General features: G+C 35.6%; 1 long non-coding RNA gene across 1 annotated transcript; it reads left to right on the forward strand.

Annotated features, from left to right (window-relative positions):
* The first annotated feature begins 12,743 nt into the window (after nt 1-12,743).
* LOC145269626 (uncharacterized) lies at nt 12,744-21,567 on the forward strand. Its single transcript, XR_013865145.1, has 2 exons — nt 12,744-12,870; nt 19,506-21,567. It is a non-coding gene; the product is annotated as an uncharacterized LOC145269626 (long non-coding RNA).
* The last annotated feature ends 861 nt before the right edge of the window (nt 21,568-22,428 follow it).

Genomic DNA, 22,428 nt, shown 5'->3' on the forward strand with positions numbered 1-22,428 from the left:
AGCAAGTTCGCAGAAAATTATAATAATTATTTTCATTTTTTGTGATTTAAAGTTCTGGTTTATATATTTTTTTTTATTATTACATATTATTGTTAAAAAAATATTCATGATTTTTTTATAATATAATATAAAAAAACAAACAAAAAAAACTCAAAGCGTAATCACTTTTAATATGAGTGAGGATAAAAATAAAAGCAAATATTTTGTGTGAGTTTGTGTGAAAAGGTGATTTATTTTATTGGCAAAATGAACAAGATGGACGGTTATACAAGAAGATAAATATTACATCAGTTAATGTTAAATATTGTTTTTAATGTAATTTATTAAAAAAAGACAAAAAACTTGCGGGTAAGGCTCTGTTTTACGGTTGCTGCATAAATGGAACGGAAATTTAAATTTCGTTCCGTTTTAATATTTTTTTATTGTGCCCCCCCCCCCCCGCTCCCCAAAAACGAAACTAATCGGAAGAATAACATTCAACAATGGTACATTTTATGATTAAAAAAAATAATTTTTTTTTTTTTTTAAATAAAAACCCAATTTTGGTTTGTATTACTGTACACATAGATTCGAAAAAGTTGTCAAAAAACAAATATATAACAAATAAATGTTATCAAAGGCAAGATAAGTTACTTTTCTACCAAACTGGATATATTTTTGTGTTTTTATTCAATGTAACATGTTTATTCAGCTCGAAAAACATGCAGTGTTTACCGATGTATTGGAAAATTCAAAAATGGCGCCCAACACTCTCTTTAACATGGTAAGTTTGGGAAAATGTGTTATAAATAATAAACTAGACAAAATACTATTTAAAAAAACACCGAATATATGTCAACTTATGTCACGGTAACATATAATGAGCGAATTTCTAACAGTATTTTGTCTAGTTTATTATTTATAACATCTTTTCCTGAACTTACCGTGTTAAAGAGAGTGTCGGGCGCCATTTTGAATTTTCCAATACATCGGTAAACACTGTATGCTTTTCGAGCTGAATAAACATGTTACATTGAATAAAAACACGAAAAATATATCCAGTTTGGTAGAAAAGTAACTTATCGTGCCTTTGATAACATTTATTTGTTATATATTTGTTTTTTGACAACTTTTTCGAATCTATGTGTACAGTAATACAAACCCTTTACATTAGTCCAACTCACCGTGGCGTCCCGTCTGGAAATGTCAACTTTTAAAGTTGTTTGGGGGTACGCTTACACCCATCAGAATTTTGGGGGAATTTTTGACACACCCCTAGCAAGTCACTGCGAATAAAATATTAAAAAAAAAAAAAAACTCGTAATTTCTCTTTTAAAAGTGGGTTGTTTATTTTCTTTATGGATTATATTTCCAAAATAAACTATTAAAGTTGTATATAAAGTAATAGAAATATTTTTTTTATTTTTAAAAAAACATTTTTTTTTACGTAATGAAATCAATTGAATTTTACGAGTTCAGTATTTTTTAATTTTTAAACTTTAAAAATCTATCAAAAATTTTCTATTGGTTCTTTTTTTCAGGGTCAATGTGAAAGTTTATGCTCTTTCCAATAAACCAAATATAATATTTTAGACAAAGGATTTTTTTTTAATTCACGCCCCCCCCCCCATTTTCACGTGTCTATTTAAAAGTAAATAATTAATTTACTCACCAAAGTTTTATATATCACAAATTGAAGATAAAAGATCAATAAATAATATATTCAAATTTAAAACAAAAAAAAGTAGTGTTTTTTAGAAATTTACCTGAACTCCGAAGTTTAAAACCCTTTTTTTTTAAATCACGTTGTTTTTTTTTTTTTGTTTTTTTTTTGTTTTTTTTTTTTTAATGAAACCTTGGTCGTTGCTCCTTAATTGAAAAAAAAATTAGGGTTTGAATTACATTTTTCGAGTAGTTATATCAGGTTATTGCTTATCCAAATGAGTAGGCCTAGAATGGCGGCTTGTATAATGAACTGGTGAAGAGTTCATTGATTAACAAAGTGAAATTCATCAATTCCAGATAAAGTTCTTCTGTCGAGTTGATTGTTTCCACAATTGTTGAGGACATGATGAATGACATTACAATTCAACAAATGGAATTCAATAAATATAAGTTCATATTTTCCAACAAGAAAAAAGAAAGAAAGAAATGTTTCATCCAATGCCAGTAGGCGCAGGTGAAACGTAAACAAATTCTGCAGAATCTTTCACGTTTTTTCTAATGGCTGGAAATACTTTATGCTTTGCCAAAGCCATCAATGGTATTTTTTATCATGACGCCATCACTAGATGTGTTGCCTACCACGGCTTAAGAAAGACCCATCTACCCTCGAAAGAAGGATAGACTGTGCCAGTTTCCCAACCTGGTATTTTTACCTCATAGTCCATACAGTGCCTTATAGTACATACAGTGCCTTCCCTTCCCAAATGGTCAATCATCCAACGTTTCTTAACTTAAGGAATCTAGCAAGAACTAGTGTGTCAACATGATTGTGCTGTATATGAAGAGAAATTATACAAGATTCATCATCACCATGCAATCTGTCAATCTTGATGATGAATAGTGTGGGCCTCCATGCTCTATCCCTCGGTGTTGGCATAGTTCTCTTTCTGTGTGAAATGTCCGGTCACAGGCACCTCATATGTGGGTGCTGGGGTTATGTCGTCGATAGTGTCGCAGATCTGAGGTTTCTCCAGTTTTCTCTCTATTTCATCTTTCCTTTTGTGGAGACTGTTCCGCCAGCTACTTCTTTCTTATAATATTAATTCATAATTGAAGAAGCGGGACAGGTATGGCGGGGAAAATAGCTGATTACAAGCACATAACACAGCTAAACACAGAGTTTTAGCCGAGATCCTGCAATAGCAGGGAGTCATCAGAGAGTTGATCAAACGTAAAGAAAATTATGCTGATAAGGGGAGATAGATTCAAAACAACTTGTATTTGATCTATACGATATCAGAAGAAGGAACAGATGACACAAAAGCCACGCGGATCAAATTGGATCAGTCCAAAGCTTTTAATAGAGTCGAATATTGTATATTGGCATCTGTTTTAGAGACCACCTGTTTTAAATCAGACTTTCGCAAATGGATCTCAGTTCCATACTGCTCGCCACGAGAAATGATGCAAGTCAACGGAAAGCATTTGCAGTCGTTCGTCGCTACATCAGGGCTGCCCACTGTCACCCCTACGGCCTTACATCCTTACATTGGAGGCTAATTAGTCGTTGTTTGTTTCGTTCACCACACTCTTTTCTTCTACCTCTTCTTTTACACACGTCCGTTCGTTTCCGTGACTCAAAATCGTCTCACTTCCCGCTTTTCTTTCCTCGCTATTTATGGAATCAGGGTGCGAGATTCTCCGAGATTCCACGAGACTTTTTTTCCACATAAACGCATGCGGGCGCCATCTTGATTCTTAGTTTGTGCTCTGCAGGCACAAACGCGTAGCCTCTTTAACGGTAAGCCACTGTCTCCACACTAAGTCTGAAATAAAAAGGGAAGTTAAATCGAATCGATTTGTTTCAAGTTTCATAATTTAATTATGTAGTTGTAATTTAAAGCTATGTAGTTTGGTTCAAATCTATTTTTGTCATTTGACTGACTCTACTCCTCTTATTTTAGTTGTTTATCTGAAATATTCAGTTTCGCATTCTTTTATGTTTTATTTGGACTATTCGGATTACTGTCCTCATCTTGGATGGTAACAGCAGTCTTACTAATCCAAATAATATTAATAAATAAACCTGATTTTTATATCTTCATGTTTCATTTTTATTTAAACAAATTCGACATATAAAAAATAAGTGAAATTTAATTTTAAAAATTCTAAGAATGAAGCATTGACACATATAATCTAATCTTGATAGGGAAACAATTCGGCACAGTTAACTAATGAACGGTCATTTTTACACGAGGAACGGCATAATGATTACACTGTGCTACTAAAGAGTGAGGAGGCAAGTCTGGTCCTGTGCGGAATTTCATTGCATTTCTATTAACAACGAGGTGGGAACTCATTCATTCAACTACCTAAGAGTCTAGAAACTTAAAAAAAAAAAAAAAACTTACCCAAAGGAGACCGCAAACCGAGTGCACCATGCTCGGGCAGGGAACATGTACTTGTCCTTGACTCCTCTTCTCACAAACAAAACTTTCCACTCTAATCCGCCTTCTTTCAAACTGTAAGTAATGTAATCTTTTTCGGTACTTGTACAGTTTAATCAAGACAGTAAAAAATGAAAATATCGAAGAAAGGTTATATTGTAGGTATCCATTATGGAACGAAGTTCTCTGAAAAAAAATTTCACTTAATTTCATCAAGTAGTTTTTTTTTGTTTTTTTTTTTTACAGCGAAAAAACAATTTGTCATGATACCGAGCAAAAGGTTCGATTGTTAGGAAGAAAAGCTAGTAATAAAGATGGGAAGGGAATATCGGCCCTTTATGTGGAGTTATCTCCCCGTGGAGTGTTCAACAAATTCCATAATGGCTGACTTCAATGCGCTCTCATAAGAACGTGTTTTTCCGCTGTAAAAAAAAAAAAAATACTCGATCAAATTAAATGAATTTTTTTTTCCACAGATCTTCAGTCCAAAACGATATGTACAATATAATCTTTTTCGATATTTTCAATTTTGAATGTCTTGATTAAACTGTACAAGTACCTGCTTTTCTATCACGTTTGAACTTGAACTGGTGCTTGAAGAATGCAATCATATACTTAGAAAAAGATTATATCCTTTGGCCCACTCAGGTGTGACGTCTGCACCACTAGGTGTATCAGAATTTTTATAGGAATTTTTGACACATCTAACACGAAACTGCGAATAAAATATAAAAAAAACTCGTAATTTCTCTTTTAAAAGTGGGTTGTTTATTTTCTTTATGGATTATACTTCCAAAATAAACTATTAAAGTTGTTTTAAAAGTAAAAGAAATATTTTTTTTATTTTTTAAAAAACAGTAATGAATTTTACGAACTCAATATTTTTCAATTTTTAAACTTTAAAAATCTATCAAAATTTTTCTATTGATTCTATTTTTACGATATTTTCAGGGTCAATTTGAAATTTTATGCTCTTTCCAATAAACCGAATATAATATTTTAGACAAACGTTTTATTTTTAAATTCACGCCCTCCCCCCATTTTCAAGTGTCTATTAAAAAGTAAATAATTAATTTACTCACCGAAGTTTTATACATCACAAATTGAAGATAAAAGATCAATAAATAATATATTCAAATTTAAAATAAAAAGTAGTGTTTTTTTTAGAAATTTACCTGTAAAGTCCGAAGTTTAAAACCTTTAAAAAAAAACACGTTTTTTGGGGGTTTTTTTTTAATGAAACCTTGGTCCTTGCTCCTTTAACTGAAAAAAAATTAGGGCTTGAATTACATTTTTCGAGGAGTTATAAGCTTCGAAAGATAGCGGGTGGAATTATTCAATAGTTTTCACGAAATTTCTGACACTGCTACTGTACCACTGTCCGTGCTACAGCCAAGATTACGACAAGCCCCATCCATCTCTCCTTGTCCCAGGCCGACATAATCAATAATGTAGGAAACGTTTAATAGATGAGGATGCTTGGGATCGATATTAGCCATCACCCCATTGACAAAACGCAAATACCGTCAGAATTCAGGGCATTCAAAGAAAGTATGCTGCGTCGTTTCCTCTTCAAACAAATCACAGCAGGGACAAGCAGACGTCAACACCATTATGCACTGTTTTGCATAGCACCGAGGCACAATGCATTTTGGGTATGTCGTCAGGCGAGAAAGAATTTTCCCCATTCTTTATCTATGCCTAAATAAAAACGTAGATTCCATGAACAAAGCTTCTTTCTTAGAAGTGCACGCCTGTGGTACTCTCTTCCGTTTGCCTGTTTCCCACCTGACTACAACTTGGATGTCTTCAAGTCCAACATAAACAAATTCCTGATAAACTACCCCCTTAAGTAAGACACTTTATCAAATCTCCATTACTAACGATTACTACGATATTATCCCATTGATTACTGTACACGCAATAACCCTTATCCCTGAGTGGCTTCCGGGCCTTGATAAGTAGTGACTACCATGTAAAAAAAAAAAACAAACTCAGAGTTGTTGACCTGACTCAAACCTGGTGCATAACTTCATTCACTTCTCCTTTGACCATCCCAGGCGCCCACAGAACGGGTCATCAAAAGCCACTTGACTAGTTCCCTGTGTAGTTTCTTTCTGTAAAGCCATGAAAAATCACTGGACCGAGAAAGCCTTTTCAGCATGGATTGGCACTCTCTAAAGAACTGTCTCGGCCTTCAACCATTGGAGCCGACGCTAGTGGGGTAGCACTCGTGTACGTCGGCCTAAAGTTCAAGCGAACTTGAAATTTTTATTTTTTTTTTTATTTTTAAATAAAAAATAACGCAGGTGTTGTAAAACTTTAATTAAACTTGAAAATAATATTTAAAAATAACGCGAATTCCGTTTTTACTTTCACCAATTTTCTTGTTAATAATTACATAATCTCCGGCAAAAAAATATCCATCCATAAAAATAAAAAATAATAAAATACCAGATTTTTATCTGGTATTTTTTTTTAATAATAAAAATCATGCGCAAATTTCAAGCTAAAATAAATAAAACAAAAACGAGATCACACACGCAAAAATTATTTCCTTATAAAAATAATGAATTCTCCCTCAATCGAATAACATTCAACATCAACGTATTTTGCTAGTGGGGTAACTCGTGTATGTCGGCCGAACTTGACTTTTTTTTTTTTTTTTAGCTGGATTTAACAAACAAACATAGTTAAAGCAAAGCAAAAAAAAAAACAAAAAAAAAACAAACAAACAAAAAATTGGGTGCTTATGCACTTATGATACCGTTATTTTTTTTAACGGTTTAAGTGCCTCCCCCAACATTTGAAGAGTTTCTAATTGTTTTTAAAAGGAAAATTGGTGAGTCAAAATTAGCACTTGTGGCGATAAACAAAAATAATCAAAAAGATTAGGTGTGTAGTACCTCTCATGAAATGTCATAGATCGAAACACAGTGAAATGTTATTTGGTGCTAGTGCACTTATTGATCCGCGTTATTTGTAAATAGTACTTTCAAGTTTAATTAAAGTTTTATGATACCTGTTTTTATTAAATTCTGAGGTACAGAATAGGTTCCCAACACCCTCCCGTTCCCATGTTAAGAATGGCTTTCTAAATAATGTCATTATTTCAGCATGGCACAATTGCATGATAAATACCTTTTATTTTTTTACATGTGAAATCCCTATCAGCTACCGTATTTATTAGTGGGGGGGTTCTACTTAAACTGTCTCTAATAAGCATGTGACCGGGTGACCCGACTGGATAGGGTCAGAATTTCAGTGACAGCCGAACAAGACTTTTAACTGTCAACATTTTTCAATTTTGGTGCCAGGGGAGGGGGTATGGGCACAAGTTTCAAATATTTCTAAACAATTAGAAACTCTTCAAACAGTGGGGGGCACTTAAACCATTAAAAAAAGGGTAACATAAGCACCAATTTTTTTTTATTTATTTACTTTGCTTTGCTTTCATTTTGTTTGTTTGTTAAATCCACCCCCCCCCCAAAAAAAAATGTTCAAGCAAACTTGAAATTTTTATTTTTTTTATTTCTAAATAAAAAATAACGCAGGTATCGTAAAACTTTAATTAAACTTGAAAATAATATTTAAAAATAATGCGGATTCCATTTTGACTTTTACCAATTTTTGTAGTACTTACCAACAAAACAAACGCCCACGTGTTTGTGCCTTGTGTAGGCATGCAGGACAACAAAGCTTGGGCTTTTATAAGCGGAAGTCTCGAGGTTGTCAGGAATCTCTGGGCGCATGCGCAAGAGGAGGGATTGAGAGAGTGGTATAAAAGGCAGGTCGAGTGAGAAGGTTGTTGTTGTCATTGGACGTTACAGTGACGCGTGCGTTAGCAGTTGATTAAGAAATTGTTCTTTTTTTTGTGTCAAGCCGTGCACCTCGGAGAAGGTGAAGGTCATATAAGTCGTGCACCTCGGTGAAAGTGAAGTCATAAGCTATTTCGTTTTGTCTCTTTTCCTGGACAACTATGGCTGGGGCAAAGTTTGATTTAAAACTGATACCCGAATTTTATGGATCCACTTCTGTTGTCGACTGGGTCGAAAGGGTTGAGCTGAACTGCAACCTCTGTGAAGTGCATACCGTGATTCCCCTGAGATTGGCTGGAGGCACCCTGAGTGTGTATCAGCAACTTAGTGCCGTGGAGAAGGCTGATGTTACCTCTATAAAAAATGCTTTATACAAGGCATTTGCCATGGATCTCTGCACGGCCTACGAAACATTTGCCTCTAGGAAGCTCATGCCAGGAGAAACCGTGGACGTCTTCTTCATGGAGCTGAAGAAACTTGCAGTTCTATTTGGCAATGGAGTGTCAGAGCAAACACTGGCGTATGCATTTGTGGCCGGCCTTCCCACCCATGTTAAGCAACTGTTGAGGGCTTCCACCAGCGTATCTGTAACGCCCATGGAACATTTGTTGGAATGCGCTCGAGCCATTATCAGAGATGAGGAGGACCTGAGGGAACCGGTTGTAATGATGGCGCAGGCAGCCAAGACTAATGCTGAAAAGAGTCCCAGTTTGAGACCCACGACCAATGGGAGATATTTCTGCTGCAGCCAGCGAGGCCATTTTGCAAGAAGTTGTACTAACAAGGGGCAGGGGAGCCTGCACTGTTTCCTATGTGATAGTTATGGACATTTATCCCAAAATTGTGCGGGAAATGCATCAGGGGGCAGGACGTCAGCGCCGCCCTGTTCCCCGGACAAGATTTAATTGAGGCGCAACTGACAATAAATGTGTACGTGGACCAAGTGCCTTGTTCAGCTCTTCTCGACTCTGGGTGCTCACACACCATCATGAGTGCCAAGTTGTGTCGAAACTGGAAAAAGCAGAACATCAAAGTAACCACAATAGGTGGCAATGCGCAAGCTTGCTGTGGAGCCGGAACTGTCAAAGTCCACACAGACTCTGGTGTGGCCACAGACATTAATGTGCTGGTGATGCGAAGGGATTTGCTGGGATTTGATGTACTGTTGGGATATGATGCCATTAAGGCACTGGGGGGAGTTGTTATCAGAAGAGATGGGACTGTGCGGTTTTTGGAAACCTCAGTGTGTGCTGCAGTTCACATTGATTGGCCTGATTTTAAGGTGGACTACGACCATCACCAAAAAGCATGGACTGCATCGTGGAAGTGGACAGAAGGAAGGGCGCCAACCGAACTCAAGAAGAGCATTGCAGAATACTCGATACCCGACAAGGCCCGTAATGAATACGAGAAGGAGCTTGAGACATGGATCAGGGATGGATGGCTGATCCCCTACCCCAACAAGCTGGGACCACCCAAGGGTCTGATTCCCTTAATGGCGGTAGTCCAGCATAACAAATCAAAAGTTCGTCCGGTGCTGGACTATCGTGAACTCAATAGATACATTGAGACTACACTGCCGATGCTGATGTGTGCGCCAGCAAGCTGAGAGAATGGTGCCAGAAGGGCTCCAATGTGTCTATAGTAGATTGCGGAAGGCTTATTTGCAGGTGCGAGTGGATGAGACATTGTGGCCGTTCCAGACAGTGTGATTCTGGGGTCAGAGATACTGCGTTACTCGACTTGGCTTTGGGCTGAATGTGGCACCGCAAATCATGAAGACCATTGTAAATGCAGTGTTGTCCCAGGAAAAGACCACTGAGGACACAACATCGGCCTACATTGACGATGTGTACGTCAATGAAGATATACAATCTGCGTCGCACGTCACAGAAAAGTTAGCTCGATTTGGGTTGGAGTGCAAGGATCCCGAACGTCTGAGTGATGCAGCACGGGTATTAGGATTGGACATCTGCGGAGAAGATGGTACCTTACGATGGAGGCGTGGCAGTGAAATTCCAAACATCCCTGATGTTATTACGTGGCAGACTACTTTTTCCTTGTGTGGGAAACTTATTGGTCACTTACCAGCATGTGGCTGTCTCTGAGCAGCTGTGGGCATCATCAAATGCAGGGCAAGTTTAGTAACTACAGGTTGGGATGATGTATCTGATGATGGTCTTCTAACTTTGATGATGACGGAAACTCTAGAGAGAGTTGACAAGAAGGACCCTGCCCGTGGAGAATGGTGTGTCGATGGGGACATTGTGAATGTGTGGGTTGATGCTAGTTCTGTGGCATTGGGAGTGTCATTGGAGCAACGGGGAAACGTAATTGAAGACGCGTGCTGGCTGCGACCTGTGAATGATGCTCAACACATCAACCTGGCGGAACTGGATGCTGTTGTGAAGGGTTTAAATCTAGCACTGCAATGGCAGTAAAAGAAGTTGCACTTGTACACGGATTCTCTCTGCGTCTACCACTGGATGTCTGACACTCTTTCAGGATGAATGAGAGTCCGCACTAAGGCAGCCAGTGAGATGTTAATCCGGCAAAGGCTAAACACCCTGAAGAGTCTGGTATCGGAGTATGATCTGTCGGTGAGTGTAACGCTCGTGGCATCACACTAATCGTGCAGACCAACTAACCTGTGTGCCTCACAAATGGTATGAAGCTGTGAAGACAGGCGTGGAGTTCGCTGCTCGATCTTGCGCAGTTGGCGCGATTAGCTCATGCCAAATACAAAGAATTCATGTGCAGAGTGGACATCCAATTATCAAAAGAACTCTGTATTTTGCGAGGCATGTGGACCCGGTAGTGACAAGGGCAGATGTCAGGCAGATCATCAAGCACTGTGAGGCATGTCAGTCTATCGATCCTGCACCTGAGCAATGGCAGAAGGGGCGATTGGAGGTTGAGCATGTATGGCAACGAGTAGCGATGGATATTACCCATTACAGTGGTAAGCCCTTTCTAACCCTTATCGACTGTGGACCCACTCGTTTTGTGGTGTGGCGGCAAATGCCCAGGCAGGACCCAGCGAATGTTGTCCGCCAACTGTCATCTATCTTTTCTGAGTGAGGTGCGCCAGAAGAGATATTGACGGACAGTGATGCTGCTTTTTGTAGCCACCAAGTTTGGCAGTTGTTAAATGAGTGGGGTGTCCGACTATGACTGCGATGTGCTCATGTGCCATCAGGGAATGGCATTGCTGAGAGGAGCCATCGCAGCATCAAGAGAATTGCTGCCAGAAAGCAATGCACCATTACGGAGGCCACGTATTGGTATAACATCACACCAAAGGATGGGAAGACACTAACAACAGCACCGGCCAATGCCATACACACATACCGTGCTAGGATAAAGGGCATTGACACTGTCCAGCGAATCGACGAGGAGAGTCATGACAAATACAAGGTAGTGGATCCAGTTTGGGTAAGACCCCCTGGAAACCGGTGCACCACCAAGTTCAAGCGAGGACGAATATCTGGAGTGGTCAGCCAGCAGTCAGTCCTTGTTGATGGAACCCTACACCATGTGCGCGATCTTCGCCCAGCTAGTGAATTACATCCCACAACTACAGAGAGCGATGAATCATCAGATGATGAGCTGCTGATAAGTGAGGTCACCGAGCAAGAGAGTGGTAGTTGTAGTTCGTCGGATCAGGCAGGATCAGAACCAGAACCAAAACCACACCCAGAACCAGAACCAGAACCTGAATCCGAGATTGTAAACACCACCCTTCGCAGAAGCCAGCGAACTAAGAGGCCACCCCCGGAGTGCACTCTATGTGATCATCAGATCAGGGGGGGAGTGTAGTATTTACCAACAAAACAAACGCCCACGTGTTTGTGCCTTGTGTAGGCATGCGCAATAACAAAACTTGGGTTTTTATAAGCGGAAGTCTCGAGGTTGTCAGGAATCTCCGGGCGCATGCGCAAGAGGAGGGATTGAGAGAGTGGTATAAAAGGCAGGTCGAGTGAGAAGGTTGTTGTTGTTGTCATTGGACGTTACAGTGACGTGTGCGTTAGCAGTTGATTAAGAAGTTGTTTTTTTTGTGTGTGTGTCAAGTCGTGCATGTGCACCTCGGTGAAGGGTGAAGGTCATATAAGTCGTGCACTCGTGCACTCGTGCAGTGCAGTGCACGTGCACCTCGGTGAAGGTGAAGGTCATAATTTTCCTGTTTATAATTACATAAACTCCGGCAAAATAAATAAATAAATAAATAAAATGAATATCCATCCAAAAAAAAACAAAAACAAACAAACAAAAAAACAAACAGATAAAACCATAACAAAAATCATGCGCAAATTTCAAGCCAAAATAAATCAAACAAACTAGGTCACACACGCAAAAATTCTTTCCTTATAAAAATAATGAATTATCCCTCAATCGAACAACGTTCAACATCGGAGCTGATGCGTATTTAGCTAGTGGGATAGCAGGCACTCGTGTGCGTCGCCCAAAGAATTAATAATGTCATTTTAATAAAGAAAGATAACAAAACATTTTAGTAAGAAGGAAGGCGAAAATAGGTATGCATGGAAAAATAAAAGAATTAACAATTTTATTTTAATAAGAAAGATAACGAAATAATAATTCGTTCTTACTAAAATAACAACAGAGAAATACATCTTTTCTGGTATAATAAAAATAAGTTCGTTTCATTTTGTTTTCGAGTTTCCAATTCGATTTTTAAGTGTGATATACGCGGACGATTTTTTTACGGTGATTGGTCAGGGTATTTCGATATCTACGTATGCCAAATTTTCTTTTAACATAATATATAACAGGAAAAAAACAAAACAAATTTGAAATCACAATAAATGAAAATAATTATTATAATTTGATGCGAACTTGCTTTTCCGGTCGCCATTTTAAAATGTTGATGTCCACCCGTCAAACTCGTCCCATTTTAATTAACTTAGTTTCTTTGTTAAAAACAAAAACCAAAACAAAAAGTAAGTATTATTTGAATTGAATTGCTTTTAGATGTTCTTTTTTGGGTTTGTATTACTGTACACACATAGATTCGATAAAGTTGTCAAAAAACAAATATATAACAAATAAATGTTAGCAAAGGCAAGATAAGTTACTTTTCTACCAAACTTGATATATCTTTTGTGTTTTTATTCAATGTAACATGTTTATTCAGCTCAAAAAACATGCAGTGTTTACCGATGTATTGAAAAATTACAAATTGGCGCCCGGCTCTCTCTTTAACATGGTACGTTTGGGAAAAATGTTATAAATAATAAACTAGACAAAATACTATTTTAAAAAACACCGAATATATGTCAACTTATGTCACGGTAACATATATTGAGCGAATTTCTAACAGTATTTTGTCTAGTTTATTATGTATAACACCTTTTCCCAAACTTACCGTGTTAAAGAGAGTGGGGCGCCATTTTGAATTTTCCAAAACATCGGTAAGCACTGTATGCTTTTCGAGCTGAATAAACATGTTACATTTAATAAAAACATGAAAATTATATCCAGTTTGGTAGAAAACTTACTTATTTTTCCTTTGATAACATTTATATGTTATATATTTGTTTTTTGACAGCTTTTTCGAATCTATGTGTACAGTAATACAAACCCTTCTTTTTTATTACTGGGGCGCGTCCGAACTATTATAATTACTGTTGTTTTGATATGAATATCAGTCAACATTCCATTATTGTGTGGTGTCGTATTTCTGATATTTTTATTAAATATAAAATAAAAATGTATCTATACATAAATGATAATAAACTTTAAAGTATATAAAAAAAATAGAATAATTAATCTTTTTTCTGATTGGTCTAAAACTTGTTGGTTATTTGAAGCCGCCATAAAAAAAGAAATAAAAAAGAACTGTTATCTGTTAGCATAGCTAGAAAGCAATCGTTCATTTTGGAAATTAGAAGAGCCCCGGTTGCTAGACTCTGGTAAGTTGGCCCGTTATATCCTACATTTTTTTTGGATTTAATTTTTCAAGTTCGTCTTCTGCATAACTGCTGAAGCGTGTTAAGGTCCTTTCCTGATCCTGGTGAACTTGAAAAAAAGAATCTGATCAACTTTAATCATCCTTCTAGTATAAGGGAATACCTGAACAGATAAAAACCAAGTGTGTTAAGTTTTGTAGGCCTATCTAGTCTCTTGCAAGTATTCACAAAACCTACAATTGTATATAACTGATAATCTTAAAAGAATTTTCTCCATTCGAGTATTTTTTTTGTTTTGGTTTTAAAAATATCTTTTTATTTTCTTTCTTTTCCCCTTGAAAACGGTGTTTGTATTGAAAACATTGCAAATACATTGTTTAGTAGGTACCTCCAACGGGCACCACACACACCACAGTTTTAACCCACTGTATGTAACACGATATAACTAATTTAATTAAATATTATCATCCTAATTTTTTTTTACCATTTAAAAGAAGAAGCTTCAAATAAACTGCTAATATTTTTTTAAAAAACTTTTACAGCATACGAAAATAATGAAAATGCGAGACAAAAATTGTGTTTACATTATCGACGCTTTAAAACAGCGTTCCTATGTAGTGACGTTTTTTAAGCCGTAGATTTAAAAATCTAGCAAAAATCAAATGATAGTCATATCTTCCTGAAATTTTCGGTATTTATTCAGTATTAAATAAACTTACATAATAAAAGTAGGTTTTGTTAAATATATTAGAGTAAATATTTTTTTAGATGTTCTACCCCCCCCCATATTTCATGTTATGAAAATTAAACAAAATAAATGTAAGTCGATAAAAATTTGGGTGCTAGTGCACTTACTGATCCGCGCTATTTTTTTAAATCGCATTTCCAAGTTTAATTAAAGTTTTATGATATGTTTTTATTCAATTGTAAGGTTAAACTATAGAATAGGTACAAAACACCCTCCCCATGTTAAGAATGGCTTTTTAAATAATAACGTTATTATTTCAGCATGGATCAATGAGTGCACTATAACAAAAATTTCAACATTTTTTAAAACTGAAAAGATCACATCATTAAAAAATAATTATGTTTATATAAAACCCCGTTATTTATGCCACTTAACTTAAAGTTGTAAATAAAATTGGACATAAAATCAATATTATCAAGTTAAAAAAAACAAACAAACTTTTTTCTTGAAAATTTTTTTTCTCGGTAATATAATTATTTAAAATACAACAAAAAAAAACAAAATTCTAAAAAATAATTATTTTTAAAAAACTTTAAATGATATTAAATTAAAATATTGTATAATATGAAGTTTAAACAAATGTTTTTTTATAACAGGTTTCCAATAATAAAAAAAAATATATTCATATATTTTAATATATGACTCTTGAGATAATAAAAATTGCAAATCCCAAAGCAGCATAAAAAATTGTTTGGATTTTATTATCTAAATGGATAGAGGGTTATCTGTATTTTTTTGCGACTTTTTTCCAAAAAGTATGGAGGCCTGTAAGCAACATTATCTTTAGATACATAAGTGTCAACAGACAACGTTAAAATAATTTTATTTTATTATCTCTCGTCTATGTAGTTCGTTAATCTAATATTGTTTTTTATCCATAGCAAAAAAAAGTTACTTTCATTAACAATTATAATAGGAATGACCATCGATAGAAATTGATACAAACACGAAATGATGACGTTGCTGTTAATGTGTACAATGCTAACATTTTACACAACGTCGTGGAGATAGCTATTGAGTAGCTATTACATACTTTAACATAAACTCTACCAGACAAAAATACCTAAACAAAAAAATGTATTACATACGGTACGATTCAGTTAAAATACATTGTTAATCTGTGCTATTTAAAGCATCATGGAAAGATATGTACCATATTACTGAACCCTAAAAATTTCCTGTTTTTATAGGATATATATATATATACATATATATATATATATATATATATATATATATATATATATATATATATATATATATATATATAAGAGCAAATAGTTCATACAACATGTTAAAAAACACTCTGAAAAAGAGTTAAAAACATATTTAATTTGAACAGGAAACACTAAATAAGTGGATAGTCCTTAATCCACAGAGTTTCGAAGAAATATTTTCCTTCTCATCAGAGGGTAGGAATAAGCAACACGCGGGATCGGATTTTGCATGCAAAAGTATTTGATGAAACTGCAAGTAAGTCAAAGATCTTACTTGATAACAAAAAGTGAAGCATAGGGAATAGGGTGAAGAAAAAGGCGATTTCACGTGAATGGATTTTATTTTATATTTATATATATATATATATATATATATATATATATATATATATATAAAATAAAGTATTATGTAAAAACAGCTGACAAAAAATCGACACAACTTATCAAAGAAATGAGTTTAACGTGTATGTGTCAGTGAGCAGTTTTTTTCTGGTATTGTTTTAGTAGGTACGTGCAAAATAGATGGCCTATCCCTAAAACTGTATAAACGTTTTGATCTGACTTTTCATTTAAAAATTTGTCAAAATTCAGGAAATCAACTAATTTTAATGATTTTTTTTTTTTACACTTATACACCCAAAACAAAACTTATATGCACTGTGATGTAGGGGGCTACTATTTAAGATGAAGCCTACAAAGGTGTACTATGTAGAAAGTTGAGCAGAAAGGTGTATTTCATCATTACATGAAAATCATTGCATGCTAGTGGTGTCAAGGAAGCAAGGAAGGAGGAAATTCCAAAGTCTAGTTGTTCGAGTTTAGAGGGTGGGAGTTTGCTGCCTATTATGTTAGGGATATTCACGTTGAGAGTTGCACAAGTGTTATGACTTTGTAGCAGAAACAAATGGAACATTTTCTTTCACAAATGAATGCCTCTCCCCTCTGTGATTTGGCCACAGACTGACCAATCAGGGGTGTGGTGCATTGGTCCCTTCTCTCCCTTAAGGAACTCCGCCAGCTTCTGGTTTGAAGGAAAAAACTCTTTCTTACCGAGAAAGATGCCAAGCAGATCAGACCCTTTTCCTCGCTCTCTCTCTCTCTCTCTCCACGTCTGTGCTATCTCATCTGGTATTGACGATTCCCTCTGGGAATAACTACCGTGATTGCACCAGGTGGCCAGAATGTTTGTTTTTTTTACCAGGAATATATCTCCCTGTGAACATTCGCCAGAATAAACCTTCTTTTCTTTGTTACGTTTATTGAAGTCATGTTCGTTATTCAGTAGCTCGTGTTGAATTATTTATTTTCTCAGGTTGTACCCCAAAAGCACAGACCCTAAAACTTCGCCAGAGCACATTCTATTAAAATACTTGTAAAACAGCACACAGACCAGCATTATATAACGATGTGATAAGCCAGAGCCACCCTTAGGCATAGGCAAACTAGGTGGTTGCCTATGGTTGTTGGGGGCCTCGCACAGGAATCATAAGATAAAAAATTATATACATAATGCTAATTATGCATAAAACAAAATATAGGATTTTTAATATAGGTATATGATATCAACATGTATTTACATGTATATTTAGAGTATAGCTATAACCCTTCGTATAGTATTTACAAATGCAATTACTGTTGCATTGGTGAATAGAAGTTTTTCCAAGTTGAAATTAATAAAAAACGATATGAGGACGGCAATGACGCAAGAATGCCTGAAAAATCTGGCAATGAATAAAAATGTTTTTTCGACATTGAAGGAAAAAAATCGATTGTTTGCCCTTGTTGATCCCATATTTCTGCTAGGTGTCGTTAGGTCTCAAACAGGATTGTGTGAAGCAAATCTTTGCTAAAATGTCTGATAATATTTGATTTTCTTAAATAAAAAAAACTACTTGATCGATTTACGTAATTTTTGGAATATGACATCTTCATGCAGTGACAAGTACATACATTATAAAGATTTTTTTCAGATTTTTCTTCTAGAAAAATTTTTTTCAGCCCATTTATAGACAAGCACCAATTTTATTTATTGCAAACTATTATCCCCATCTTTCTTAGTTGCTGTTTTACAGCGTTTCTCCCAACTATTCCTCTGGCTTTCATCAGGTGGTAACCGCAACATCGTAGGAACTCTGAATCTCTTAACTGCATTCTCAGTAATCACTGCCATCCATAGTTGTTGTTGTCCTCTCATTGCGTTTTGATTAGTGATTACTGAGAATGCAGTCAGAGGATTCGGTGTTTCTATCCCATCGCGGTTACCACCTGATGAAGTCCAGAGGAATAGTTGGCCAAAACGTTGTGGAACAACAACTAAGAAAGATGAGGATAATAGTCCACAATAAATAAAATTAATAAATAATACTCATTTCAATAATGAATTCCACTTAAATCAATGATAGCTTTGTTTGTGTATAAGATACTGGCAGGTGTGAGTAGTTTTATTATGGTAGATGAACCTAATTTTCCTTGCAGCAGGTTTTGCAATGATTTTGTTCCAATTCATGCTTGCGGGCTTTGGAGAGTGTGGAGCCACCCTTTAATTGCCATTTCTCCCAGGTCAACTCGGACCCGGAGTGGTAGTACCTGTTAGGGTCCCAACTATGGGTTAAATAGAAACCGGCTTGAAAAAAACAAATATATTCTATTAAAAAAATTGTTTTTCAAAATCTCTGGATTAGCCATTAAATAACCTGAAAAGGGTGGATATGCCATAAAACAAAATACAACCAACCAACCAACCAACAGGTTGTATATCTCTTAGGGACCATTCTACTATTGAATTGTTACATATTGGCGGCATCTTTATTCCTTCTCTTTTACTACTACCCTGAGTGATTTGCCATTCATTGACTCCATGCCATTATGCTTGCCTATGTCTGTGTTGAAACTGTCATCCCAAAACTGATCCGCAGCCAGTTCTGAACCCAGAGATGCAGTTTTAATCGCTGTGTCGAATAGCCATAATACTTGGAGTCAGTATTTGTAACTGTCCCCTTTTCGAACCCTCAGCTCACAGAGAACAATTTTTTTATGGGAATACTGTGCCTTCCTAACTATCTGTTTGAATCGGAAAAATTGTGATAATAAAAACATACTTCGGTCAACACTCCCGAAAACAATAACATAATTATCAACATAAATTTAACATAGTACTACCCCTCTACAAACATCTAATCCGCTATGCTGACCTATACGTTTAAGAAAATTAAAGTTAAACTTCAATACTGTTTTAAATTTCTTTATCTAGCTTACTGCGTTTGTGTTACCCGAGTACAAAAAACAGTTAATACATTTAGCAAATTCCAATTTAACACAATAAAAAGGTTTACATTATTAGTTCTTCAGCGCCTAAACAAAACTAAAATAAATGCCAAAAGTGCATGTAACCTTCTTTCTGTTTCGGTTTCTATTTTTTTTTCTTTTTAGAATAACGCAATGAATTTCTATTTCAACAAAGAATTATAAACTTAATTATTTTTTTTTTTAAATTTTGCGACATTTTGTAATTCGTTAAAAACTTTATATAACATCTAAACATTTCTTTTGTGCGTGTGAGTTTTTGTTTGTTTTTTATTTACTTACTGTCTCTTCTTTTTCAGACCCTTTTTCTATGTCGTGTGTGTGATTTTTTTTTTCAAACTATATAATTTTGTAATTTCATTTTCTGTGTCCATTTTTCTTTTTTTTTGTTTTTCTAGACTCTATCCTCGATTGTCTGAGCAGAGGTTGGTCAGCGAAATCTGTCATGGGATACGTTCTCATAGAATTACACTCTGATGAAATATTTACAATCAAATAGAATTCACTGCTCAAATAATATACCCTTCATATTGCTAATCAACACTAACTTTTATGAGGAATTGTGCACTTTCTCAAAGTTATGTTACCTTAAGTGACAGCACGATGCTTGATAGTTCACCAGTAGAGATTAATTGTCCTAGAATCTAAAAATACCATCATACCACAAGATAGATATATTATAAAATACTTTGATAGATAATTGGGGAGTGTGTTCCCAACGACTTTACTAACGCAGTGTTTGGGATGTAAAAGAGAATTTTTCTATGCATATTCAAATGTCTATATATCCTGTACAGGGATAAAGTGTTAGTTTTTAGAAAAAAGGTGCATGATTTCTGATATCTTCAACTGAAGTAAAATAAGACCAAGTATGTGAAAATGCATTGTGGTGAGAAACAATATTCATGTGGAATATGTGGCACTTCTTTTACAGAGAAACAACATATGTTGCAACATATGCTAACTCATAGTGGAGAAAGACCATATTCTTGCAAAATATGTGGCTCTTCTTTTACAATGAAACAAAATATGTTGCGACATATGCACACACATACTGGAGAGAAACCATATTCTTGTGAAGTTTGTGGCTCTTCTTTTACAAGGAAACAAAATATATTGCTACATATGCGAACACATACTGGAGAAAAACCATATTCTTGTGAAGTATGTGGTTCTTCATTTGCAAGGAAACAGAGTATGCTGCTACATGTACGAACACATACCGGTGAAAAACTATATTCTTGTGAAATATGTGGATCTTCTTTTACACAGAAACAAGATATGTTACGACATATGCGAACACATACTGGAGAAAAACCATATTCTTGTGAAGTATGTGGCTCTTCTTTTACACAGGAATCAAGTTTGTCACGACATATGCGAACACACACTGGAGAAAGACCATATTGCTGTGACTTATGTGGCTCTTCTTTCACAACAAAGCAAAATATGACAAAACATTTGCGGACACACGCTGGGTAGGATGACAGTAGATTACATTTTCCATCCGTGCCCAGGCAAAAGAAACATTAAATCTGGAAAATTTACTTGTTACATGTATAACAGCAAGAATTTGCTTAGTGCTGCTATAGGGTCAGGAAGAGCAGCTTTCATTTAAATTATAAGTGTACACTACAAAGTTCTTTTACATTTCCTGCAGTTGCTATATCACAAATACAGCTATAACCTAATCATCTGTCATTTGTTGATCCAAATGAACAGTTTTGGTTCATGAAGCTCCACCATAAATTCACTTCGACTACTATCAGCAGTATATTAACAACCACAGACAAGCTGTTCAATTCACATTCTTCTTCCCCCCTACTACTGTCAACAACTGAACAACCAATGATGAAAATTTGGTCATAGAGGAAGAAGTTTTATACAATAATGAGGAAGTGCAGTTAATGAATATGGAGGAAAGACTCCAACTACCAAAACTCTACACCTCAAAAGCTACCAAGTCAGTGATAAACATCATCCTTAAAAGACTTGTTCCTTGCAACATATCGCATGAAGTAGAACTCGTTTACATAAATACATTATGAGAAAAACACTCCATCAATTCCCAAAACAATGTTAGTTCAGCGCAAAAACAAAAAATATTACACCACCATGGAGATAAAAACTCTAAAAGAAATTGAACCTACATAGAAAGTTGTTGCTTTTGATCAAACAATTCATTACTGTGCACAGTCCTGGATATGACCTAAAACTATATCTGATGGTGAGGCCCCACCTTGCAGGCCCTGGGGAGTGTGGAGCCACCCTTTAATTGCCATTGCTCCCAAGTCCACTCTGACCCGGAGTGGTAGTACCTGTTAGGGTCCCAACTGTGGGTTAAATAGAATCTGACTTTAAAAAAATATACTCCATTAAAAATCATTCCTCAAAATAACTAGATTCGGCATTAAATAACCTGAAAAATTTTCTTTTCTTTTAATAAAGTTTGCATCAATTTAATTACCTTTCGGGTCTATCTGTTATTTGCTCTTTTTTTTAGTTTCCCGTTTCCGTAGAATTTGCTTATATGCTTTTTTTAAAATTTTATTTCTCTTTCAATTTAATTCTATGGAAAACGGATTTTGATAACGCCCCCAAAATTCCGTCAACGTCTGTTAACAACAAAAAATCAATGGTAAGCTGTTTTTGGATAATGTAAAAATGCAATGTTTATTGAAGAATGTAAAGAATGCTGGAATTCTAGAAACAAGAAAGGAAGATTTTATTGTTACTAATCCTTCCAAAAAACATCTTTTGTTGTTGCCAGTGAGCAATCACTGCTTGTCGTGATATGTGTGAAATATCCTGTTGAGTAAATAATACTTATGTCATAAAAACATATAAGATATCAATGGATATATAACTGAGAATCAAAACAAGGAAAAGAATATGCTGTTGTCATAGTCCTAATCATGTTATATCACATATGCCTCCATATTCACATGAATAAACCAGAACCAGCAGGAGCAGCAACAGTGATAATAATGGTGACGCTAAGACAAAGCCCGTTCATCGATACAACACAAACGAACACACTAAACACACACGACAACTTCAAATCCCATTTTTTTTTATGTACACGCATCAACGGAATGACTCCCACCTCACTTCAACAAAGAAAACCGCCAGAAAAAGCTCCACATCAAAAGTAAAATCAAAATACAAAACACAAACATCATAACAAATGCAAATCCGGCAGATAACCACAGATCACCAGCCAACAGCCGTTATCCCCTCACCAGCGACAACAGCTACTAAGATTACTGTCGCCTCCGCACCGCCGCCATCTCACTCGTTATGCTGGACAGCAAGCTGTAA

This window comes from Euprymna scolopes, chromosome 45 (genome assembly GCF_053919585.1).
Source record: "Euprymna scolopes isolate OS-2025 chromosome 45, ASM5391958v1, whole genome shotgun sequence".
NCBI lineage: Eukaryota > Metazoa > Mollusca > Cephalopoda > Sepiida > Sepiolidae > Euprymna > Euprymna scolopes.